The sequence below is a fragment of the Chiloscyllium plagiosum genome, unplaced genomic scaffold (assembly GCF_037043375.1).
Source record: "Chiloscyllium plagiosum isolate Xiang-an unplaced genomic scaffold, Cpla_swu_hap1 HiC_scaffold_45, whole genome shotgun sequence".
NCBI lineage: Eukaryota > Metazoa > Chordata > Chondrichthyes > Orectolobiformes > Hemiscylliidae > Chiloscyllium > Chiloscyllium plagiosum.
This window is the reverse complement of record NW_028270183.1, coordinates 21,038,969-21,063,884: the sequence shown is the minus strand read 5'-3', so window position 1 is coordinate 21,063,884 and position 24,916 is coordinate 21,038,969.

Here is a 24,916-nt window from a genome sequence, read left to right as displayed (position 1 = left end):
TGTATTTGAATGCATAAAAAAACAGATTTTCTTATTTTGAGAACATTTCAATGATCTTTAGACAATCGAAAATAATTTTCCAGCACAGTTAAGAGGACCGTTCTGAAATATATAAAAGTTTTTCAATTTTAATTAACAGAAAAGTTCTGAAAAAGAAAATAAGGAGCTAGAAGCTAAAAACCTTCATTAAAGCCACACAGCTTCTAAATGATGAAGCTTTATTAGCAATTCATCTTCATTATCCAGTAATTAAATAAAATAATTACAATAGTTAAAAAAAACTTGCTGATGAAGACAACAATTCATACACTTGAAATGACTGAACTATTTAAAACCCTGAACAACAAAACCAACAGCACCTACAAATGGTTAGAAAATTGCTCTAACAGTTTTCAAGTAAATTACTTAAATAAGAGAATGAAAAGCCGTTTAATACAATGACAATAGGGAAATACATGAACAGATTTAAACTCATAAATGCAGGAAATGAAACCGTAATTTGTGGAAGAGACAGTTTGTGTAATATAGGATTGCTTTAGGATCACAGAAGAAACCCAGAGATGATCAAGTATACACATTACTTTTTTCCATAGGCCTAAGAGTAGATCATGTGTTAAGATGAGAGAATGTGAGAGAAACATTGGATAGGCTTGTTATTATTCCCTGAGCATTTGACTAGGGCTTTATATAAGTAAGAATCACCATAGTAATGATAAAACACAGAAGGAGGCCATTTGGCCCACCTTATCCACACTGACCCAAAGACACCCAGATGCTTTTTCTAATCCTATCCTCCTGCACACGACCCATAACTCTGCAGATTCCAGCACTTAAGGTGCGGATCCAGATTACTTTTTAAAAATGTTTAGAGTCTCTGTCTCCACCACTAACTCAGGCAGTGAACTCCAGACACCCAACACCCTCTTTTTTAGATTACTTACAGTGTGGAAACAGGCCCTTCGGCCCAACAAGTCCACACCGACCCGCCGAAGTCGCAACCCACCCAAACCCATTCCCCTACATTTACCCCTGCACCTAACACTACGGGCAATTTAGCATGGCCAATTCACCTGACCTGCACATTTTTGGACTGTGGGAGGAAACCGGAGCACCCGGAGGAAACCCACGCAGACACGGGGAGTACGTGCAAACTCCACACAGTCAGTCGCCTGAGGCGGGAATTGAACCCGGGTCTCTGGCACTGCGAGGCAGCAGTGCTAACCACTGTGCCACCGTGCCACCCACTATTCTTAATAACATTTTTTCTCATGTCCTCTCTAATCCTTCTGCCACTTAGTTTGAATCTGTTTTTGAACTCTCTGCCAAGGGAAACAGGTCCCTTCTGTCTACACTGCTTCTTCCCATCACAGTTTTAGAATGATAGAATCCCTACAGAACGGAAACGGACCATTCAGGCCCATCGAGTCCACATTGAACCTTCCAAAAAGCATCACACTCAGACCCCCTACCCTATCCTTTTGACCCTGCATTTCCCATGGCCAATCCACCTAGCCTGCACATCCCTGGATGCTATGGACAATTTAACATGACTTATCCACTGATCCTGCATTTTGTATTGTGGGAGGAAACCCAAACAGAGGCAGGGAGAACGTGCAAACTCCACACAGACAGACTCTCCAGTGTGGAATCAAACTGGGGTCCCTTGGCCCTGTGAGGCAACATTGCTAACCACTCAGCAACTGCGCCACCCTTTTGCATACCTCTACCATGTCAGCCTTCACCACTCCACTCTCTCCAATCTCTCCTGGGAGCTACAGTTCTCAGACTTGGCAATATCCTAGTGAATTATTTCTGCACTCTCTCCAGAACAATTACTTCCTTCCTGTAATGTGGTGACCAGGACCGCATGCCGCATTCCACTTGTGGTCTTACCCGAAGCAAGATTTAATAGGGGAAAGTGACTTACAGGAGCACTAGTTGATAACTTTTTCAATGACCTCTGTACTCACAGATTGCTAGCCACTTACAGGAAGACATTCGGCCCATAACATCCGCACCAGCCAACAAAGACCAACAGGTCAGATGTAGCTTGATACATGCTGTTCAGTCTGCCTGTCAGTAGGGATCTATTTCATACCAATTCATTGAGGGAATGCAGGGAAGCTTCACTAGGATGATGCCTGGTAGTCAGGGACTGTCATATGAGCAAAGGCTGAACAGTAACTAGGATTCTTAAGGGGCTCGAACAGGGTAAATACTGAGAGGATATTTCTCCTCTTGGGAGAGTCCCTGACCAGAGGGCACAGTCTCAGAATAAAGAGACACCAATTGCAGACTGAGACGAGGAGGAATTTCTTCTCTCAGAGGGATCTGGCTCTTTGGAACTCCTTTGTCAAAGCAAGTGGTGGAGGCAGATTTAATGTGTATATTCGGATCATTCGGGGAAATCAAGGGTTATGGGGAAAGGATAGGATAGTGGGTGTGATGAGTGTCAGATCAACAATGATCCTATTGAATGGGGGAGCAGGTTCAAGGGGCTGAACATCCTACTCCCGTTGTTATTTCTTATGGTCTTATGGTCTTTCCGGTAGGTTTGGATATATCGCTGTACGTGCATTGAAATGTCAAACTAATGCCTACAGCATGTGCCAGATGCCGGCATGGCAAACACACTGTACTTTTATTCTACCAAGTGGCCATGGTCCTCAGTCCATGAGGGAGCCCAAAAGGGAGGCCTCTGTTGGTCATGGGTGCCAGTACCATCTATCATGGGCACCGTCTACACACAGTCCGGGGGTTCGGCCATGGTCAGTTGTACCACCCGGGCTGGGCACGATGAGGGGATCTGTCCAATAATGGTGGGGGCAGTGGGGAGTAGTGGAACCTGTAGGTCCAGTGGCAGGAGTCAGGGGACTGCAATTTGAGAGGGAGATGGTACAGTCGGAAGTGACAGTACTTCTGTTGAATAAAGGGAACTATGGAGCTATGAGGGAGGAGCTGGCCAAAGTTCAATGGTGCAATACCTTAGCAGGGATGACCGTGGAGGAACAATGGCAGATATTTCTGTGTATAATGCAGAAGTTGCAGGATCAGTTCATTCCTAAAAGGAAGAAAGATCCCAGGAGGAGGCATGGGCGGCCGTGGCTGACGAGGGAAGTAAAGAAACATATAAAGTTAAAAGAGAAAAAGTATAACATAGCTAAGATAAGTGGGAAAACTGAGGACAGGGAAGCTTTTAAAGAGCAACAGAGGATTACTCAGAAGGAAATACGCAGAGGGAAAATGAGGTACGAAGGTAAACTGGCCAAGAATATTAAGGAGGATAGTAAAAGCTTTTTTAGGTATGTGCAAGGCAAAAAAATGTTTAGGACAAACATTGGGCCCTTGAAGACAGAAACAGGGGAATATATTACTAGGAACAAAGAAATGGCAGATGAATTAAATGGGTACTTCAGATCTGTGTTCACTGGGGAAGACACAAGCAATCTCCCTGAGGTAACAGTGGCTGAAGGACCTGAACTTAAGGGAATTTATATTTGCCAGGATTTGGTGTTGGAGAGACTGTTAGGTCTGAAGGTTGATAAGTCTCCGGGGCCTGATGGTCTGCATCCTAGGGTACTGAAGGAGGTGGCTTGGGAAATCGTGGCTGCGTTGGTGATTATTTTCCAGAGTTCAATAGATTCGGGGTCGGTTCCTGAGGATTGGAGGGTGGCTAATGTTATATCACTTTTTAAGAAAGGTGGGTGGGAGAAAGCAGGAAATTATAGACCAGTTAGTCTGACCTCAGTGGTGGGAAAGATGCTGGAGTCTATTATAAAGGATGAAATTACTGCACATCTGGATAGTAGTAACAGGATAGGACAGAGTCAGCATGGATTTTTGAAGGGGAAATCATGCTTGACTAATCTTCTTGAATTTTTTGAGGATGTAACTATGAAATTGGACGAGGGAAATCCAGTAGATGTAGTGTACCTGGACTTTCAGAAAGCTTTTGATAAAGTCCCACACAGGAGGTTAGTGAGTAAAATTAGGGCACATGGTATTGGGGGCAAAGTACTAGATTGGATTGAAAATTGGTTGGCTAATAGGAAACAAAGGGTAGTGATAAATGGCTCCATTTCAGAATGGCAGGCAGTGACCAGTGGGGTACCGCAGGGATCCGTGCTGGGACCGCAGCTTTTTACAATATATGTTAATGATATAGAAGATGGTATCAGCAATAACATTAGCAAATTTGCTGATGATACAAAGCTGGGTGGCAGGGTGAAATGTGATGAGGATGTTAGGAGATTACAGGGTGACCTGGACAAGTTAGGTGAGTGGGCAGATGCATGGCAGATGCAGTTTAATGTGGATAAATGTATGGTTATCCACTTTGGTAGCAAGAACAGGAAGGCAGACTACTACTTCAATGGAATCAATTTATGTAAAGGGGCAGTACAGAGAGATCTGGGTGTTCTTATACACCAGTCAATGAAGGCAAGCATGCAGGTACAGCAGGTAGTGAAGAAGGCTAATAGCATGCTGGCCTTCATAACAAGAGGAATTGAGTATAGAAGCAAAGAGGTGCTTCTGCAGCTGTACAGGGCCCTGGTGAGACCACACCTGGAGTACTGTGTGCAGTTCTGGTCTCCAAATTTGAGAAAAGACATTCTGGCTATTGAGGGAGTGCAGTGTCGATTCACGAGGTCAATTCCTGGAAGGGCAGGATTACCTTACACTGAAAGACTGAAGCGACTGGGCTTGTATACCCTTGAGTTTCGAAGATTGAGAGGGGATCTGATTGAGACGTATAAGATTATGAAAGGATTGGACACTCTGGCAGCAGGAAACATGTTTCCACTGATGGGTGAGTGCCGAACCAGAGGACACAGCTTAAAAATACGGGGTAGACCATTTAGGACAGAGCTCAGGAGAAACTTCTTCACCTATAGAGTGGTGGCTGTGTGGAATGCTCTGCCCCAGAGGGCAGTGGAGGCCCACTCTCTGGATTCATTTAAGAAAGAGTTGGATAGAGCTCTCAAAGATAGTGGAATCAAGGGTTATGGAGATAAGGCAGGAACAGGATACTGATTAGGAATGATCAGCCATGATTATATTGAATGGCGGTGCAGGCTCGAAGGGCTGAATGGCCTACTCCTGCACCTATTGTCTATTGTCTATTGTCTAATTATGGGTGGTCCATTGTGCAGGGGAGCTGCAAACACAGTGGTCAGGGGTCTGCTCTGTCACATCTAGGAGCTGTTTGTTAAAGTTGGTCAGGGGTCAAGGGCAAATGTAGCCCTGGGGATCAGCGACGGGGATGGTATGGGCCAAGGAGGGTTCATGACCAAAGAGGATGGGGGGGGCCGCCAAGGCTGGGAGGTGAGGGGGAAGAGAGGCATGCATTAAAGTGGAGCAAGTACATTAATGGGGAGAGGTTCGTCAGTGCATAAGGGGTTTTGCAGAGAAGCTTATTGGCAGTCACCATTCCCACGCCCTCCACAGGGGGAGCACAGGACCAGGGTGACCATCATTAAGGTGTAATGCTGGGGCTCAGGTAGCAAGCAGGCAAGTTGCAGACAGTCTTCAATGTGGTGTCTCTCCATCTGATGTGTGGGTAATATGTAGAAATGGGTGGTTGGAGAAGAGAGATGTAAAAGAGGACATGGAGACTCGGGGTGCGGGGGGGCGGGTGTGGGTGATGGGGAGGACCTACTACATTCCCTGCTCACACTTGCCTTTCACTGGACACTAACTGCAACTGAAAAGGACAGAGAGAATTCACAGGATGGATGGAGACAGTATCAGTTTGATGGACAAAAGCATGGAACCCATAGCCACTGGGCATCAGGAGCATTGAAGGTCAAATACACAGAGCATTCATTCACAAACTCCAGTTACATTTCATTTGCAATTGTGATCATCTATTTGCAACACACGCAGAGTGAACAAGAAGGAGATAGATGTAGCTCTTGTGATTAAAGTGATCGAGGGATATGGGGAGAGAGTGAGATTAGGGAATTAGCATACAGTAAATTATTACTATACAGTAAATGGAAAAGTCCTGGGGAAATTGATGTACAGAGAGATCTGTGTGGTCAGGTCCATCGTACCCTGAAGGTGTCAACGCAGGTTGATAGTGTGGTCAAGAAGGCATACGGCACGCTTTCCTTCCTCAGACAGGATATTGAGTACAAGAGTTGGCAGGTCATGTTACAGTTGTATTGGACTTTGGTTTGGCTACATTTGGAATACTGCGTACAGTTCTGGTCACCACATTACCAAAAGGATGTGAATGCTTTGGAGAGGGTGCAGAGGAGGTTCACCAGGATGTTGCCTGGTATGGAGGGCGCTAGCTATAAAGAGAGGTTGAATAGATTAGGATTATTTTCATTCGAAAGACAGAGGTTGGGGGGGGGGGGGGGGGACCTGATTGAGGTCTACAAAATCATGAGAGGTATAGACAGGGTGGATAGCAAGAAGCTTTTCCCCATCATCGGGGACTCAGTTACTAGTGGTCACGAGTTCATGGTGAGAGAGTAAACGTTTAAGCGAGATATGCCTGGAAAGTTCTTTACCCAGATGGTGGTGGGTGCCTGGAACACGTAGCCAGTGGAGGTGGTAGAGGCGGGCATGAAAGCATCATTGAAGATGTTTCGAAACAAATACATGAATGGATAGGGAGCAGAGGGATACAGACCTTTAGAAAAAAGGCAACAGGTTTAGATAGAGGATCTGGATCAGCGCAGGCTTGGAGGGCCGAAGGGCCTGTTCCTGTGCTGTAATTTATTTTGTTTTTTTATCGAACTCGTTATTTGGAAGCATGAGCTTTCGTAGCACTGGGTTGCAGAACCAAAACCTGCAACCCATTCTAAAAGATGAAAGACTTAACAGCAATCTAGGTTTGTTCAAAATGTCACTTCATCTGTATTACACTGGAAATATTGCTATAAATTCTGTGTCTTATGATTCGACTCCACAACCACCTGATGAAGGAGCAGCGCTCCGAAAGCCAGTGCTGAAATTTGACACCTCAATGATGCAGAAATTCATGCTAATGATGTCAAAAGGGATGAGTGCTGGACAGAAGAAGCAAGCCACACCTTGTGATACTGGGAAGGGCGCTGTCGTCGGTGAGGACAATCCCTCCCTGTGCATATTATCATAGACTCCACTGAATGAAATGGTCAGCAGTGCTTCCTCTAGTTTTTGTACTGGCTGCAAGAGGTTTCCAAAGCCTGGGCATAGCCTGGACTCACATATCCACAAGTCAATACCATGATTGGGCATGCCAACACTGATCACTGTATGTGGGGAGTGCCTGGGCATTCAGCTTAGAGGGAACATTGAACTTTCTCCAAGTTGGAGCACCATTGTAATTGATGGAGACATGACCCATCTTTATCAGGGTGTGTCAGTCTCTGCAGAAATGTGTGCAGCCCTGATCTTCAGTATATGTCACCACAGCCTGTTCTCAGCACTAACAGGGCAGCACTAACCATTGCCTCCCAGTGCCAGGGACATGGGGTCAATTCCAGCCTTGGGTGACTGTCTGGGTGGAGTTTGCACATTCTCCCCGTGCTTGCGTGGGTTCCCTCCGGATGCCCCAGTTTCCTCCCAAAAATTTACAGGTTAGGTGGATTGTGTTACAACACAGGGTCAATCCTCCTGCTTAATTTAAACCAGCAACACAGGAAAGATTTATCCTGTGCAGTAATCTGTGAAAATTTGAGAGGCCAAGAACTATTTTAAGTAAAAATTAATAACTTGGTCTTCAAGGTCTGATGCCACCTTTCTAAAGCTCCCTGGGATTTGGGATAATACGCACTGGATTTAAAATGCTGTATATCTAAGCTATCCATAACCTCCTTAAACATCCAGTAGTAACATTTGACCCTAGGTCTGACTGAATCTCTCTGGGTAGCCCATACTGCGTGAAGAAAGGTATGAACTCCTCTACCACCCTTTTTGCCTTGATACCCTGTAATGAAAAGACACATCCATTATGGTTAACAATTACTGGTTCCCACTTTTAGTTCTCAGGAGGGGACCTACACAATGAATTATAACCTGCGTGAAACTTCTTCAAATGAGGGAATTGGCAGCAAAGGTGCTGGTTTTATTACAGTCTTATGGCTCACCTACCATTTGACATGTACGGCAAAAGGTAACCACATCGTTACGCATTCCAAACCAATAAAAAGGTCTTTGTACCTTATGCTGAGTCTTTCGCACCCCTAGATGACCTCCTACACGTGCTACCCGTAACAACTTCCTGTCTATATGCTACTGGCAACACAATCTGGTGTACTTAGGCCCATTTCTCCTCTACACTAACCTGCTGTGGTCTGCATTTCCATTTTAGGATTTTATTATCTTTCAGATAATAACCCACCGGAATATTCTCTGCCTCCTTTTCGGGGTATGTATCTTTTATCATCGTGTCTTGCTGTTGCTGGTCTCTTAGCCCTTCAGGAATAAACACTTCTGTCTGACCCTCTGCCTTTTCCTGCGCCATTACATCAAACAGGGTGTCCACTAACTGAACCTTAACTCCTTCATCTTTCTCTTTACTTTTTGCTTCGTGCTGTGACTTATGACAGTGGGAGCTAGTGCCTACACAGTCTGGGAAAATACGAGAATATTTCTGTTTTAACTCCTCAGTTTTTTGGGCTTCCTTGGGCTTCTCCACAACAAGGGGTGTCACTCCCACCCTGGATCATCATCATTCCCAAGAACAAACTGAATGTCTGGAACTGACACTCTGTCAATTACGGGAGAAAGTGAGGACTGCAGATGCTGGAGATCAGTAGCAGGAGAATCGACATTTCGGGCATGAGCCCTTCTTCAGGAATGAGGAGGGTGTGCCAAGCAGGCTAAGATAAAAGGTAGGGAGGAGGGACTTGGGGGAGGGGCATTGGGAATGCGATAGGTGGAAGGAAGTCAAGGTGAGGGTGATAAGGTGAGGGTGATAGGCCGGAGTGGGGGTGGGGGCGGAGAGGTCAGGAAGAAGATTGCAGGTTAGGAAGGTGGTGCTGAGTTCGAGGGTTGGGACTGAGACAAGGTGGGGGGAGGGGAAATGAGGAAACTGGAGAAATCTGAGTTCATCCCTTGTGGTTGGAGGGTTCCTAGGCGGAAGATGAGGCGCTCTTCCTCCAGCCGTCGTGTTGCTATGGTCTGGCGATGGAGGAGTCCAAGGACCTGCATGTCCTTGGTGGAGTGGGAGTGGGAGGGGGAGGGGGACTCTGTCAATTACTCCCATTGTAATTTCCCCATCTTGAGTTCTCACTCCAACCTGATCTTACAGAGGGAAACGCTAAATTTCTGTCCATCTATCCCACACTCTCGGGTAACAGATCAGTGACTGGTTAGATCTTGTATCTCTCAAAATTATAACTTCTTGTCCTTCTCCCCCTATTCTTTCTGAGTAAACTTTGCCCGCAGAGGTAACTTCTTTGTTGAGATCAGGTACTAACTCCATCCCCAGCCCCTGCCTGGGCTGTGCACTCTCCTGCAGCTCCTCAGGTCTTCTTGGGGTCTCCTTTATTACTTTCACTAATGCCACTGGCTTAGCTTCTTTTACCATATCTCTTCCCATGGTGCCTTTCGTTAAAGACCATCATTGTGACTTTATGTGTCCAACTTTACCACAGTGGAAAACCTGAGACCTTTCACCTCCTTTCCACCCTCCTGGGCTTCTTGATTATCCTGTGGTAAATTCTTACCAGTGCTCTCTCCTCTTGGTTTTATAATGTAGGATCTCCCCTTCTCCCAACTTCTATCCCTGACAGGACAAAATTCTGGCCAGAAGCTTATCTTGTCCACCAACATGCCTTCACCTGCTAATTCTGCTGCCCTTCTCACTTCCTGAACTTTCTGTTCCACCACCTAAATTCTGACCATCTCTGGCAGTGAGTTTTTAAACTCCTCCAGCAGAATAATCTCTCATAGAGCCTCAAAGGTCCTATCCATTTTCAAAGCACCCACCCCATCGATCAAAATGACTATGTTTCGAACCCAACATAAGTCTGACCTGCTTCCTTCTTTGTGTTTCTGAACCGTTGTCTGTATGCTTCTGCGACCAATTCATAAACACTTAAATAGTCTGTTTAACCTCGTCATAATCTCTTGGCCCCTCATCTGACAGTGTGGCAAATACCTCACTAGCTCTGCCGACCAGTTTAGTCTGAACTAGCATTACCCATAAATCCTTGGGCCACTCCATCTGCCTAGCCAATTATTCAAATGAAATAAGGAAGGCTTTAACTTCTTTCTCAGCAAAATGTGGCAGAGTTTTGACATATTTGTATTTATCATTACCTTCTCTTTTAATCTCCATTCTGTTAACGTGACTTTGCTGACTAAGTCACAACTTCTCAAGTTCAAATTCTCTCTTTTTGTCTCTCCCCTTCTTCGTCTCCCTTTCTCTCTCCCTTCCTTCTCTTCTCTTTCTTCTCTCTCTCTTCCTTCTTTCTCTCTTTGATTATGATGATACAAGTGTGTCAGAGCAGTGGAAGATGCCATCTGTGCAAGATCACAGTGGGTCATTTTGGTCCCAAAGGACCTGGTCAGTGCTGCAGCCCAAGTAGTAGACTTCCTAGTTGCAAAGTGACAATAACCGCGCCCACAATGCTGTGAAATTCATCAACAGCAAGAAATTCCATTTAATTAATGAGCTGATGACTTGTATTCACTGTTACCACTTCCTGGTGGTGAGGTAAACTGATGTGGATTAGTCGGGATTGAATGGTTTTGTGGGTGTCATCTTGCATTTGAGCGTTAATGTGCTGTGAAGGTCACTGTTGATGTACAATCCACTGGTTACCTTTGCGTTGCAGGTAAAGGTAGACTCTTAGTCTCTGAGTCCAAGTTCAGAAAACCAATTTAAAAAGGAATCAGGAACTTTAATCAGCCTATAAAACTAAGCACCTCAAATATTAGCTTGTTCACCTACCAATCTCAATGCTAGTGGTAACCCCCACTCAGATTAGTCAGAATCGAGGACCTAAACCTATGAGTCACAACGTCAATCCCAGGAGAAACTGTTTCTATGGTGGGCAGATCAGTAATCAAAGGTTTACAATAACTGGAGGAACCAGAGTATTATTTTTTGTTTCATGGTGCTGAAAGTACATGGGTAGCAGAGTCTATAATGACAGCCAATAGGAAGCTGGATATATAGTTGAAAAGTAATAATTTTCAGTTTCAAACGAAAGATCTGAGGAATGGGATCATTTCAATGTTCCTTAAACAGATACAAGGACCATGTGGCCTTACTCCACACTCTATCATTCCTGGTTTCTACAATATCAAAGACATTATAGTCATAGAGTTATACAGCACAGAAACAGACCTTTTGATCCATCTCATCCATGCCGACCCAGATATCCTAAATTAATCTAGTTCCAGTCGCCAGATTTAGCCCATATCCCTCTAAACCCTTCCTATTCATATATCTGTCCAGATGCCTTTTAAATGTTGTAATTGTACCAGCCTCCACTACTTCCTCTGGGAGCTGATTCCATACACACACCACCCTCTCTGCGAAAATGTTGCCTGTTAGGTTCCTTTTAAATCTTTCCCTTCTCATCTTAAACCTATGCTCTCCAGTTTTGGACTCCCCTGTCCTGAGGAAAAGACCTTGTTTATTCATTCTATCCATGCTCCTCATGATCTTATAAACCTCTATGAGGTAACCCTCAGCCTCCCATGCTCCAGGGAAAACAGTCCCAGCGTATTCAGCCTCTTGCTACAGCTCAACCCCTCCAACCCTGGCAACATCCTTGCACATCTTTTCTGCACCTTTCAAGTTTCACAACATCTTTCCTTTAGCAGGGGGACCAGAACTGAACACGGTATTCCAAAAGTGGCCTAACCAATGTACTATATACAGATGCAACATGATTTAGATTTAGATTAGATTAGATTACAGTGTGGAAACAGGCCCTTCGGCCCAACAAGTCCACACCGACCCGCCGAAGCAAAACCCACCCATACCCCTACATTTACCCCTTACCTAACACTACGGGCAATTTAGCGTGGCCAATTCACCTGACCCTGCACATCTTTGGATGGTGGGAGGAAACCGGAGCACCCGGAGGAAACCCACGCAGACACGGGGAGAATGTGCTAACTCCACACAGTCAGTCGCCTGAGGCGGGAATCGAACCCGGGTCTCTGGCGCTGTGAGGCAGCAGTGCTAACCGCTGTGCCACCGTGCCGCTCACTGTGATCTCTCAACCTCTGTGCTCAATGCTCTGACCAATAAAGGCAAGTGTACCAAATGCCTTCTTCTCCACCCTGACTCAACTTTGAAGCTACTATGAACCTGTACTCCGGGGTAAACACTTTTTCTTGGAGAAAGGTTTTTCCAGGACAATATATGTTGAGAACAGCGAACTAGTTCCTGCTTTCCCCCAAGTGACTTGCTGCAGTCACCAGTGATCAGAACTTCAGTTTCAAGTTGACAATTAACTCCGGTTGAGATACTCAGATATCCCCCCCCTCAGGGAGGCTGCTACAGACCTCGCCTTGCAACAGCGCATTTTAATTTTGGGCGATTTAAGAAAATATATTCGAAGCCCGTCGGCAATACTAAAGCATCTCTTCGCTAAACTTTCTGATTTCACTTATGTGCGTCCACAGTTAATTAAATCCATCGCACAAATAAGCTCTGGATCTATCCTTCCTGTGAAATGAGGCACAATCCTGTGGGTAGTGGACTGTTTCGTGGATGAGGGAATATTAATGACTTGATTAGAATTTGTTAGCAGGCACCAGAACAACGGTGGGGTTGTGGGGGGGAGGTTATTTTAGTTTCCCTCGCTGCAGGGCAAAGAGAGCATGTCTGAAGGTTTCTTTCTAACGTACAGCGGGGAAAGGCATCGCCAGTACCAATCTTCAAGCACAAGCAGGAGGAGATTTCACTTTGAGTCTGTGTGCCACCATTTAATGAGACTGTAGCTAATCTGTGACCTAATTCTAACCTTTGCCCCACGTCCTTTAATATATTTGGCTCGTCAGTCCAAAATTAGCAATTTTCCTGGCATTTGTTCAAGAGAATTGCAAACTTCACTGAAAGGTATTACTCTATTCTTTAAGATTATGTTCGGTAATTGTAGACTCCCTGATCACAAAGTGAAACTGTCTATACCTACATCAGGCTTCTACTTATTGACTACAGCTCTGCCTTCAACACCATAATTCCTTCCAGGCTAATCTCCAAACTCCGAGACCTGGATCTTAGCTCTGCCCTCTGCAACTGGATCATCAGCTTCCTGCCCTACAGACCTCAATCAGTGACGATAGACATCAGCACCTCCTCCATTATGATCCTCAACACTGACACCCCACAAGGATGCATATCCAGCCCCTTACTGTACTCCCTGTAAACCCACAACTGTGTAGCCAAAATTCATCGACAAGTTCACTGATGGCATCCACCATTGTAGGCTGGATAGCAAACAGCGCTGAGTCAGAATACAGGAAGGCGATAGAATGCTTGGTGTCATGGTGCAAAGATGACAACCTCTCCCTCAAGGCCAGCAAAACTAAAGAGCTGATCATTGACTTCAGGAAGAAAAGAGGAGTCAGCTTCAATGTCAATGAAGCTGAGATGGAGGGGGAGGGGGGTGCGAGAGCATCAAGTTCCTCGGACTGATGCTAACCAACAATCTGTCCTAGATCCAATGGTTAAGAAGGCACAACAATGTCTCTTGTTCCTCAGGAGGCTAAGGAAATCCAGCATGTCCATCAGGACCCTCACTAACTTTTATAGATGAGGCATAGAAAGTATTCTATCTGGGTGCATCACAGCTCGGTACTGCAACTGTTCTGCCTAGGACTTAAAGAACCACAAAGAGTTTTGAACACAACCCAGAGCATCATGGAAGCTTCCATCCATTGACTCCATCTATACATCTCGATGCTGCAGAAAGGCAGCATCATCAGAAGCCCCTCACACTCTGGTAATATTCTCTTCCAACTTTAGGCAGAAGATACAGAAGCTTAAACACACATACCTACAGGTTCAAGAACAGCTTCTTCCCCGCTGTTATTAGTCTTCTGGATGGACCTCTCAAGTTTCAAATCTAATGTTGATCTTGCTTTTGTGCACCTCCTATGCAGTTGTAACCTTGTATGACTTGCTTTATTTAAGCACCCTATCATCTGTATGTTCTTGTATGGTATGATCTGCCTGCACTGTACACAAAACAAAACTTTTTACTGTACCAAGGTACATGTGCCAACAATAAATCAAATCAAATCAAATTATGAAAGCTTCGATCATGCTTGGTGAGCATATCACAGTAAAGGGTTAATGGATTTTCACACTAAAACCAGTTACTGACCAGGTACAGAACAAGCTCTGCCAAGAGACATTAGATCACAAAGAACTGGATCCCAAGTGTAAATGAAACAATTGAAACCATTGTTGGAAAAACCCATCTGATTCACTAATGTACTCAAGAGAAGGAAATCTGCCATCCTTACCCGATCTGGCCTACATGTGACTCCAGACCCAAAGCAATGAGGTTGATGCTTAACTGCTCCCTGGGCAATAAGGGATGGTCAATAAATACTGGCCTTGCCAGTGCAACCAACATCCTGTCAATGAATAAAAATGCTTACAGGAGTATTTTACTTGGCGCATCACCCTATAGCCTTCTAAATTCTAGGGAATTCAACAGGATTGTGGACGAGTACCTCCAAGTGGTGATGGTCCAAAGTATTTGCTGAGATGGAAGAGATCATGGATGAGGAAAGAGTAGTTTTGGTGAGTTCATGCAGGGCCATCTTGTAGATGGTATGCATTGGTGCCACTGTGAGCCAATGGAAGAGGGAGTGAAGATAGATGCTGGCAAATAGGGTGGCAAAAGCACAAAGTTGCTTCAATTCTCTCTTGTTTTAGAAGGCTATTTTCTGGCACACATGTTACTTGCTATTGATCAGCTTGAATCTGGATATTGTCCAGATCTTGTTGCATTTGAACAACAGATTGCTTTAATATCTGAGGAGTTGTGAATGGTGCTGAACATTGTGCAATCATCAGTGAACATCCCCGCTTCTGACCCTGTGATGGAGGGAAGGTCATTGATGATGCAGCTGAAGATGGTTGGGTCTAGGTTGCTTCCCTGAGGAAGTGCTGCAGTGAGTTTTTGGGACTGGGATGGTGGACCTCCAACAACCACAAGCATCCTCTTAGGCACAGGGTTGGCAGGGTACTGGGGAGACTAATGGATGGACAATGGGAGGCAGCAAGTTCTGTCATGTCACCTACAGTTGGAAACTCTAAAAGTAGGTCTTTTATTAATTTCTTTAATCCTGCTACAATGCTAGCTTTTTATATGTATCGGCTGAATGCATTCATTTTTTAATTGCTGCACTGTCAGGAATCTCAGATTTTCAAGAAGTGCAATCTCTCTCCTGTGTCAAGGAGGGCTGTTGATCTGCTATATTTACGTGTGTGTGTGTGTGTGCGCGCGTGTGTGTGTCTGCATGCATGTGCATGCGTGTGTGAGTTTAGTGTGTGAGTGAAAGTGTGTGAGCATGATAGTGCATGTGTGTATATGATGTGGGTGTGTGTGTATGTGAGTGTGCATGTATCGCTTATGAGTGTGCGTGGGACTACGTTTATGTATGTGAGTGTGCATGAGCGACATTATGTGTGCGTGTATTGTTTGGAGTGCGTGTGTGTGTATTTGTGTGTATGTGAGTGAGAAAGTGTGTGTGCTTGTGCAAGAGAGACAGATTGAAGGTTTCAGTTCCAAGTAGATTGAGAAGCTCTGTCTATTAAACAGCTCTGATAACAGTTAGAAATAGAAAGGACGTTTAACTCAATTTAAGATAAAAACCAATATGTCTTTGCTTGCTGCAGTTTCTGTAGTCACAGCTTTTTAATTGCTTTCTTTTTTAAAAGTCAGGTTTATCTCAGTGCTCGGTTTCAGGCCTGACAATTGCTCACATTGTTGTTATCAACCTTATTAACCTGTTTTCCTGTGAATTATTCAGTATCGTCATAATAAAACAAAAATTCATATTTGTAAATTGTTGACACCTTTCTAGCACTCTATGCATTGCTCCTCATAATTTGTTCTAAAAATGTATAAATATACAGAAATGAGTTTTGAGTCACAGTGATTGGAAGACTGTGCAACCACACATATTAACAAAAAAACAGACAGAATCACAACCACATATACATAAATAGAAACACACATACAAAGCACACAGAGAAATACATACACACAGACACACAAAACACAAACACGTACATACAAAACACACACAAAAAATAAACATGCACACATACTAAGACACAAACACATACATACAAAACATACACAAAAAATAAACATGCATACATACAAAAACACACATACATATAGAAACACATACACAAACATATACAGAAACAGAAACACATACAAAACACATACAAGTACAAATATACACATTTTCATACAAACAAACACAAACACACTTACAAAATACGGGTACACATATGCAAAATATAAACACACAATCACAAAACGCAAACACATGCACACAAAGCCTAGCAGTTTAAGAGTTATGCTGCAGCTCTATAGAACCCTGGTTAGATTGTGTTCAGTTCTGGCCACCTCATTATAAGAACAATGTGGAAGCTTTAGAGAGGGTGCAGAGGAGATTTCCCAGGATGTTGCCTGGACTGGAGGGCATGTCTTATAAAGAAAGTTTGAGGGAGCTAAGGTTTTTTTCATTGGAGCGAAGAGAGTGAGAGGTGACTTGATAAAGGTGGACAAAATGATGGGAGGCATAGATAGAGTGGATAGTCAGAGACTTTTTTCCCCAGGGCAGAAATGGTTATCACGAGGGGGCAGAATTTCAAGGTGATTGGAAGAAGGTTTAGGGGAGATGTCAGAGGTAGGTTCTTTACGCAGAGAGTTGTGGGTGCGTGGAATGCACTGCCAGCGATGGTAGTAGAGTCAGATACATTAGGGACATTTAAATGACACCTGGATAGGCACATGGATGATAGTAAAATGAAGGGTATGTAGATTAGTTTGATCTTAGAGTGAGATAAAATATGGGCACAACATCAAGGCCAGAAGGGCCTGTACTGTACTGTTACAGATAAAATCCTGAGAATATGGAAACAGGTCATTTGGCCCAACAAGTCCACATGGATCCTCTGAAGAAGAACCCACCCAGACCCATTCCCCTACCTATTACTCTGCAACTATCCCTGACTAATGCTCCTAACCTACACATTCCTGAACACTATGGGCAAGTTAGCATGGCCAATTCACCTAACCTGCACATATTTGGACTGTGCAAGGAAAATGGAGCACCCGGAGGAAACCCACATAGACATGGGGAGAATGTGCAAACTCCACACACACAGTTGCCGGAGGCTGGAATTGAGCCTGGGTCCCTGGAGCTGTGAGGCAGCAGTGCTAACCACTGAGCCACTTTTCTATGTTCTATGTTCTAAAATGCAAACGCATACACACAAAACACACACACATGCACACAAAACATATGCACACATACAAAACACAAACACACACCCAAAGCACAAACACAGAGACACAGAACACATAGACACACACAAAGCACAAACACAAACACATGCAAAACAAAGATACATTGGCACAAAACACAAACTGATGCAAACAGGCTAGAGTATTCAGTTCTGGACACCAGACTATTGGATCACATGCAGAAACGAGTTACAAGAATGGTTCCAAGGATGAGCCGATATTGTAGAAACTGGGTCTGTTTTCCTTGGACAGAAGCAGGCTGAGAGGAGATTTGACAGAAGTTTTCAAAATCATCGATGGAGTAGCCAGGGGGAAGAAAAAAGCTGTCCCTGCTCATTAAAGGATTGAGAAGTGATTTAAAGTGATTTGCAAATGTAGTAAATGTGCTGGGAGAAAAGATCTTTTCACACAGTGAGCATTTCAGATCTGGACTCTTCTGCCTGGAAGTGTGATAGAGGCAGGTTCAGCTGAGGCACTCAAGAGGGTATTGGACGGTTATTTGGATGGAAACAATAGACAGGGTTATGGGGTAAAGACATGAGATTTGGAACTAAGTCCTAATGCTCAGAGAGCAGATCCAAATGTGATTGGCTGTAACAATTTTGTCATTAAGACGAATTAACTGCCAACATACAACAAGGTGGAATGGGAGTCTATGATTTATGTCTGGAACATGTAGCCTTTGAACACGAAAGAAAGAGGACACTAATCACTAATCCACATACATAAAATTTATATGCAATGGAGCCATAGTTCTATGTTTCGCTGTAAATTACCCCAGGCTTAAATAGGGTGATGATTTCAATAATTGCAACCAAGATAATGCTGGCCAGGGAAAACAAAGCATGCAAAATTTCCAGTGGCACCCATGGATGTGATGGGGAGCGAACCGCCCCTGCCAGAAACCTTCCGAGTATTCGATGTTGAGTGCAGTGATGGTTAAGTCAGTGAGAACCTTGCTATTTTTGACTCAGGAGGGGACTGCATCTGTTGGGGACTCTCTGTCTACTTGGGAGAGAAAAATAGCCCTTCGGATAATTGCAGTTTATTTTACAGCCTTGTGACAGCCATCTCGCGTTAAGTATTAAGGGATCAAACACCAAAAAAACAGTCCTGTGCTCCGAAAGCCAACAATTAGTCATATCACGTGGAGACTAACTGTAGGAGCAGTCAGACAGAACAGTGCTATGAATGTGACGGCCAAAATTTCAATGCTGCATTAAACACTTTAAGGGGAAAAAAAAACTTTCAATTCTTCTCAGTCTGTCATTTACGTTTTCCACAGAAAATCACTGGTGGCTGAGGCAAAACGATCTTTTGCTTTTCTTTAAATGTATGCATTGTTTTATGCTTCCTCTCAGTCAAGTCAGCAATGGACTTGTTGTTCTGCACTTAGCTTTCCCTTGACAGAAAGCGCTCGACACAGTAATTTTCGGGCTCCTGCTTGCAGAACCCTTCAACTTGTTCATCAACTTTGACGTCTGAAGCTGTTTCAGCTCCTCTCTTATTAAGACCGATGAAGGTCCACTCTTCCCTTACAACTTTCTCGAAGAGAATAAACTCCTTGAAAGGTTAAGTTTTGGCTGCCTTTGCAAGCTCAGCATCAAGGGAAAATGAGGAACAAAGGTGCTCTGCAAGGCATGGGCAGTCTTGAGTTTTATTTCTCTCAACAGCCCGCAGTAGCTTGGTTTTGTTTAAAACCAGCAGTGCCATAAGACTGCACCATGGCTCTGCTGCATTCTTTAACAATCTTTGGTACGTTCCCTTCAACGTTTTGGTAATCTCCAGCAGAAAGGCCATGCTTTGGCTATGTGATTGGAACTGAATTATTTATTTTCAAAAGTATTTGCGTAGCATCTTTCACAGCCCCCACCCCCTCCCGAACCCCCTTTCCAGATACCCGAAACGCTTACCATATTTGCTGTTTTATGTGATGTGGGCATCACCGGTTAGGCAAGCATTTGATGCCCATCCCTCGAATTGGGCGGCTCCCTGGGACCATTTCCAAAGGCAGTTAAAAGTCAATGACATCGCTGTGGGGCTGGAGTCACGTACAGGTGAGGCCAGGTAAGGATGGCAGATTTCCTTCCCCGAAGGACAGCAGTGAATCAATTCGGTTCCACCAGACCTGTAATTCTGGACTTTTTAAAAATGTCAATGTTTACCATCTAGGATTCGAACCCAGGTCCCTTGAAGCATTGTCTTGGTTTCTAGGTTACAAGCCCAGTTCGAACACACCATCCCTGCCCTGTCCCCCCACCTCACACAAAGCTCATTCAGTGTACACAAAGTGAGAGGACTTTGCTGTTGTATAGACAATGAACAAAGAAAGCGTGTCTCTCTCTCTGCGACAAACTATAAGTTTGAAACGGAAATGCACACATGCTCAAAGTGATCAACCAGCTTAGGAGGCAAAAGAATTCAGTCCAATGCCCCTTTGAAAAGTTGAGACATAAACAATCTGTCGGAATTATCCCAGATTGTGCGTATAGTTAAAACTGTTTGATTGAATATCCACTTTTTACTGCCGATGTAAATGTTAGAGATAAACATAAAGTAGAGTAGTCACGTTATAAATGTCTGATGTTTTATGATATACTATTAAGTCCTCTAATGTAATTTAGAATTGATAATTACAATAAATATTCATTAACGAGGATAAAGTCTCAAATTTAGCTCCTTGTGAGTTCACATCGAAATAAAAATGTTATAGAATTCCTTAGTGCAAATTTCAAATTCTGATATTAGTAAGCTTAAAAATGAAATTGTTTCTGCTATAATGTACCTGTAGATATATTCTACTCTTGAGATAATTTTGGTTATTTGAAAAGTACTCAAGCACTAGATGTTTCATTGCAGGAGCATGATGATTTTTCTTAATAATCAGAAATCTCCCTTAGTTGTGGTTTTAAGCTGACAATAAGGTTAACTAGATAGCTTACAGGTTATAAGACTATTAAAAACTAAAATTGGGAGTAGGTCATTCAACTCCTCAAGCCTGCTCTACCATTTGATAGAATGATGGCTAGAATTCCTCATCTCCACTTTCTTGTCATTGCTTCCCTGACTGATCAACAAGCTACCTACCTCAGACTGAAATACATGCAAGGATTCTGCCCCACAGCTCTCTGTGGCAAGGACTTCCAAAAACTCTCAACCCTGTGAAAGAAGAACTCCCTCCTCATTTCGCACAACACCAGGTTATAGTCGAACAGGTTTATTTGGTGGTACTAGCTTTCGGAGTGCTGCTCTGATGAAGGAACAGTGCTCTGAAAGCTAATACTTCCAAACAGACCTGTTGGACTATAACCTGGTGTTGTGTGACTTTTAACTTGTCCACCCCAGTCCAACACTGGTACCGCCACATCATGGCTCCTCATCTCAGTCATAAATTGGTACCCCTTTATTCTGAGATTAACCCTTCCAGTCATAGACTCTTTCATGCGAAGAAATATCCCCTCAGCATTTACCATGTCAAGCCCCTTAAGAATCCTAAATGATTCAGTGAAATAAATCTCATTCTTCCAAACTCCAGTGGGTATGTTCTCAAATGGTTTAGCCTTTGCTCAAAAGGTAATCCCTCCATACCAGGGACGAGCCAAGTGTACCTTCTCTGAATTGCTTTCAATGAAATATAAAGATAGTAGAACTATTAACAACCATGTTATGAGGAATCTTCTCATGTAGCCCATTGCCATAAGGTTATTGATTAATCCTGAGAGAAATAGAGGCAGAATAAAGGCTGTTACTGTGTTGATTCATCTAAATGAACACACGGTGTTCTCCCCGTGTCTGCGTGGGTTTCCTCCGGGTGCTCCGGTTTCCTCCCACAGTCCAAAGATGTGCAGGTCAGGTGAATTGGCCATGCTAAATTGCCCATAGTGTTAGGTAAGGGGTAAATGTAGGGGTATGGGTGGGTTGCGCTTCGGCGGGTCGGTGTGGACTTGTTGGGCCGAAGGGCCTGTTTCCACACCGTAAGTAATCTAATCTAATCTAATCTAAATAATGTTGTGGGTAACAATGTTGACTTCATTCCAGTAGCAGAACTTTGGGTATATGGAGGCATAGAGTCTTCAAGTCATACAATGCGGAGACAGACACTTCGGTCCAACTCGCCCATGCTAAATTATCCGAAATTAATCTGGCCCCATTTGACAGCAATTGTTCTATGTTCCCCTAAACCCTTTCTATTCGTGTACCCATCCAGATGCCTTTTAAATGGTTAATGTTAAATTATTGTACCAGCCTCCACTGCCTCCTCTGGCAGCTCATTCCATACACACACCACCTTCTGCATGAAAACGTTATGCCTTAGGTCCCTTTTGACACTTGCCCTCTAGTTTTACACTCCCCTACCCGAGGGAAAAGATCTTGACTGTTCATCCTATCCATGCCCCTCATGTTTTTATAAACTTCTGTAAGGTCACCCCTCAGCTTCCAACCCTCTAGGGAAACTAGCCCCTATTCAGCCTCTGCCTTAGCTCAAAAGGCTTCCAATTTCTAAACATCCTTGTACATCTTTTCTGAACCCTATCAAGTTTAACGACATCTTTCCTTTAGCGGGGAGACCAGAATTGAGTACAGTATTCTATAAGTGGCTGAACCAATGCCCATGCTGCTGCAACATGGCATCCCAATTGCTATACTCAGTGCACTGACTAATAAAGACAAGTATACCAAACATGATCTTCTCATCCTGTCTACCTGTGACTCCACTTTCAAGGATCTATGCTCCAGCACTCAAAAATCTCTTGTTTGGTATTTACATAAAATAGGTAAAAACAATGACTGCAGATGCTGGAAACCAGATTCTGGATCAGTGGTGCTGGAAGAGCACAGCAGTTCAGGCAGCATCCGAGGAGCAGGAAAATCGACGTTTCGGGCAAAGGCCCTTCATCAGGAATAAAGGCAGAGAGCCTGAAGGGTGGAGAGATAAGCTAGAGGAGGGTGGGGGTGGGGAGAGAGTAGCATAGAGTACAATAGGTGAGTGGGGGAGGGGATGAAGGTGATAGGTCAGGGAGGAGAGGGTGGAGTGGATAGATGGAAGAGAAGATAGGCAGGTAAGACAAGTCATGGGGTCAGTGCTGAGCTGGAAATTTGGAACTGGGGTGAGGTGGGGGAAGGGGAAATGAGGAAACTGTTGAAGTCCACATTTATGCTCTGGGGTTGAAGTGTTCTGAGGCAGAAGATGAAGCGTTCTTCCTCCAGGCGTCTGGTGGTGAGGGAGTGGCGGTGAAGGAGGCCCAGGACCTCCATGTCCTCGGCAGAGTGGGAGGGGGAGTTGAAATGTTGGGCCACAGGGCGGTGTGGTTGATTGGTGCGGGTGTCCCGGAGATGTTCCCTAAAGCGCTCTGCTAGGAGGCGTCCAGTCTCCCCAATGTAGAGGAGACCGCATCGGGAGTAACAGATACAATAAATGATATTAGTGGATGTGCAAGCTAAACTTTGATGGATGTGGAAGGCTCCTTTAGGGCCTTGGATGGAGGTGAGGGAGGAGGTGTAGGCGCAGGTTTTGCAATTCCTGAGGTGGCAGGGGAAGGTGCCAGGAGGGGAGGGTGGGTTGTAGGGGAGCGTGGACCTGACCAGGTAGTCACGGAGGGAACGGTCTTTTGCGGAAGGCGGAGAGGGGTGGGGAGGGAAATATATCCCTGGTGGTGGGGTCTGTTTGGAGGTGGCGGAAATGTCGGCGGATTTTTTGGTTTATGCGAAGGTTGGTAGGGTGGAAAGTGAGCACCAGTGGTGTTCTGTCCTTGTTCCGGTTAGAGGGGTGGGGTCTGAGGGCAGAGGGCGGGATGTGGGTGAGATGTATTGGAGGACACCTTTAACCACGTGGGAAGGGAAATTGCGGTCTCTAAAGAAGGAGGCCATCTGGTGTATTCTATGGTGGAACTGGTCCTCCTAGGAGCAGATATAGCGGAGGCGGAGGAATTGGGAATACGGGATGGCATTTTTGCAAGAGTAGGGTGGGAAGAGGTGTAATCCAGGTAGCTGTGGGAGTTGGTGGGTTTGTAAAAATTGTCAGTGTCAAGTCGGTCGTCATTAATGGAGATGGAGAGGTCCAGGAAGGGGAAGGAGGTATCAGAGATGGTCCAGGTAAATTTAAGGTCAGGGTGGAATGTGTTGATGAAGTTGATGAATTACTCAACCTCCTCGCAGGAGCACGAGGTAGCGCCAATGCAGTCATCAATGTAGCGGAGGAAGAGGTGGGGAGTGGTGTCGGTGTAATTACGGAAGATTGACTGCTCTACGTAGCCAACAAAGAGACAGGCATAGCTGGGGCCCATACGTGTGCCCATGGCTACCCCTTTGGACTGGAGGAAGTGGGAGGATTCAAAGGAGAAATTGTTAAGGGTGAGGACCAGTTCGGCCAAACGAATGAGAGTGTCGGTGGAAGGGTACTGTTGGGGACATCAGGAGAGGAGAAAACGGAGGGCTTGGAGGCCCTGGTCATGGCGGATGAAGGTGTAGAGGGATTGGATATCCATGGTGAAGATGAGGCGTTGGGGGCCCGGGAAACGGAAGTCTTGGAGGAGGTGGAGGGCGTAGGTGGTGTCTCAAAGGTATGTGGGGAGTTCCTGGACTAGGGGGATAGGACAGTGTCAAGGTAGGTAGAAATGAGTTCAGTGGGGCAGGAGCATGCTGAGACAATGGATCGGCCAGGGTGGTCAGGCTTGTGGATCTTGGGAAGGAGGTAGAACCGGGCAGTGCGGGGTTCCCAGACTATGAGGTTGGAAGCTGTGGGTGGGAGATCTCCTGAGGTGATGAGGTTCTGCATTGTCTGGGAGATGATGGTTTGGTGATGGGGGGTGGGGTCATGGTCGAGGGGGTGGTAGGAAGAGGTGTCCGCGAGTTGGCGTTTGGCTTCAGTGGTGTAGAGGTCAGTGTGCAAGACTACCACTGCGCCCCCTTTATCTGCTGACTTGATGGTGAAGTTGGGATTGGAGCAGAGGGATTGGAGGGCTGCGCGTTGTGAGGGTGAGAGGTTGGAGTGGGGGAGGGGTGTAGACTGGTTGAGGCAGTTAATGTCCCGGTGGCAGTTGGAAATGAAGAGGTCAAGGGCAGGTAATAGGCCAGCGCGGGGTGTCCAGGTGGATGCAGTGTTTGGAGGTGGGCGAAGGGGTCCTCGGAAGGTGGGCGGGGGTCCTGATTGTGAAAGTAAGCTCAGAGGTGGCGGAAGAAGTGTATTAATCACGGTGTGTATTAAATTCATTGATGCGTGGATGAAGGGGGATGAAGGTGAGTCCTTTGCTGAGGACTGATTGTTCGTCCTCAGTGAGGGGGAGGTCTGAGGGGATGGTGAAAACTTGGTAGGGCTGGGAGCTGGGATCTGGTATGGGTGTGGAGCTGGGAGTGGGGTGGAGCCTGTAACTGGAGTGGGTGTGGTGGTGGGCGGAATGGGGGTAGAGTCATGAGCAGGGGTGGTATTCCCCTCAGGGTTCTGGGGGCCA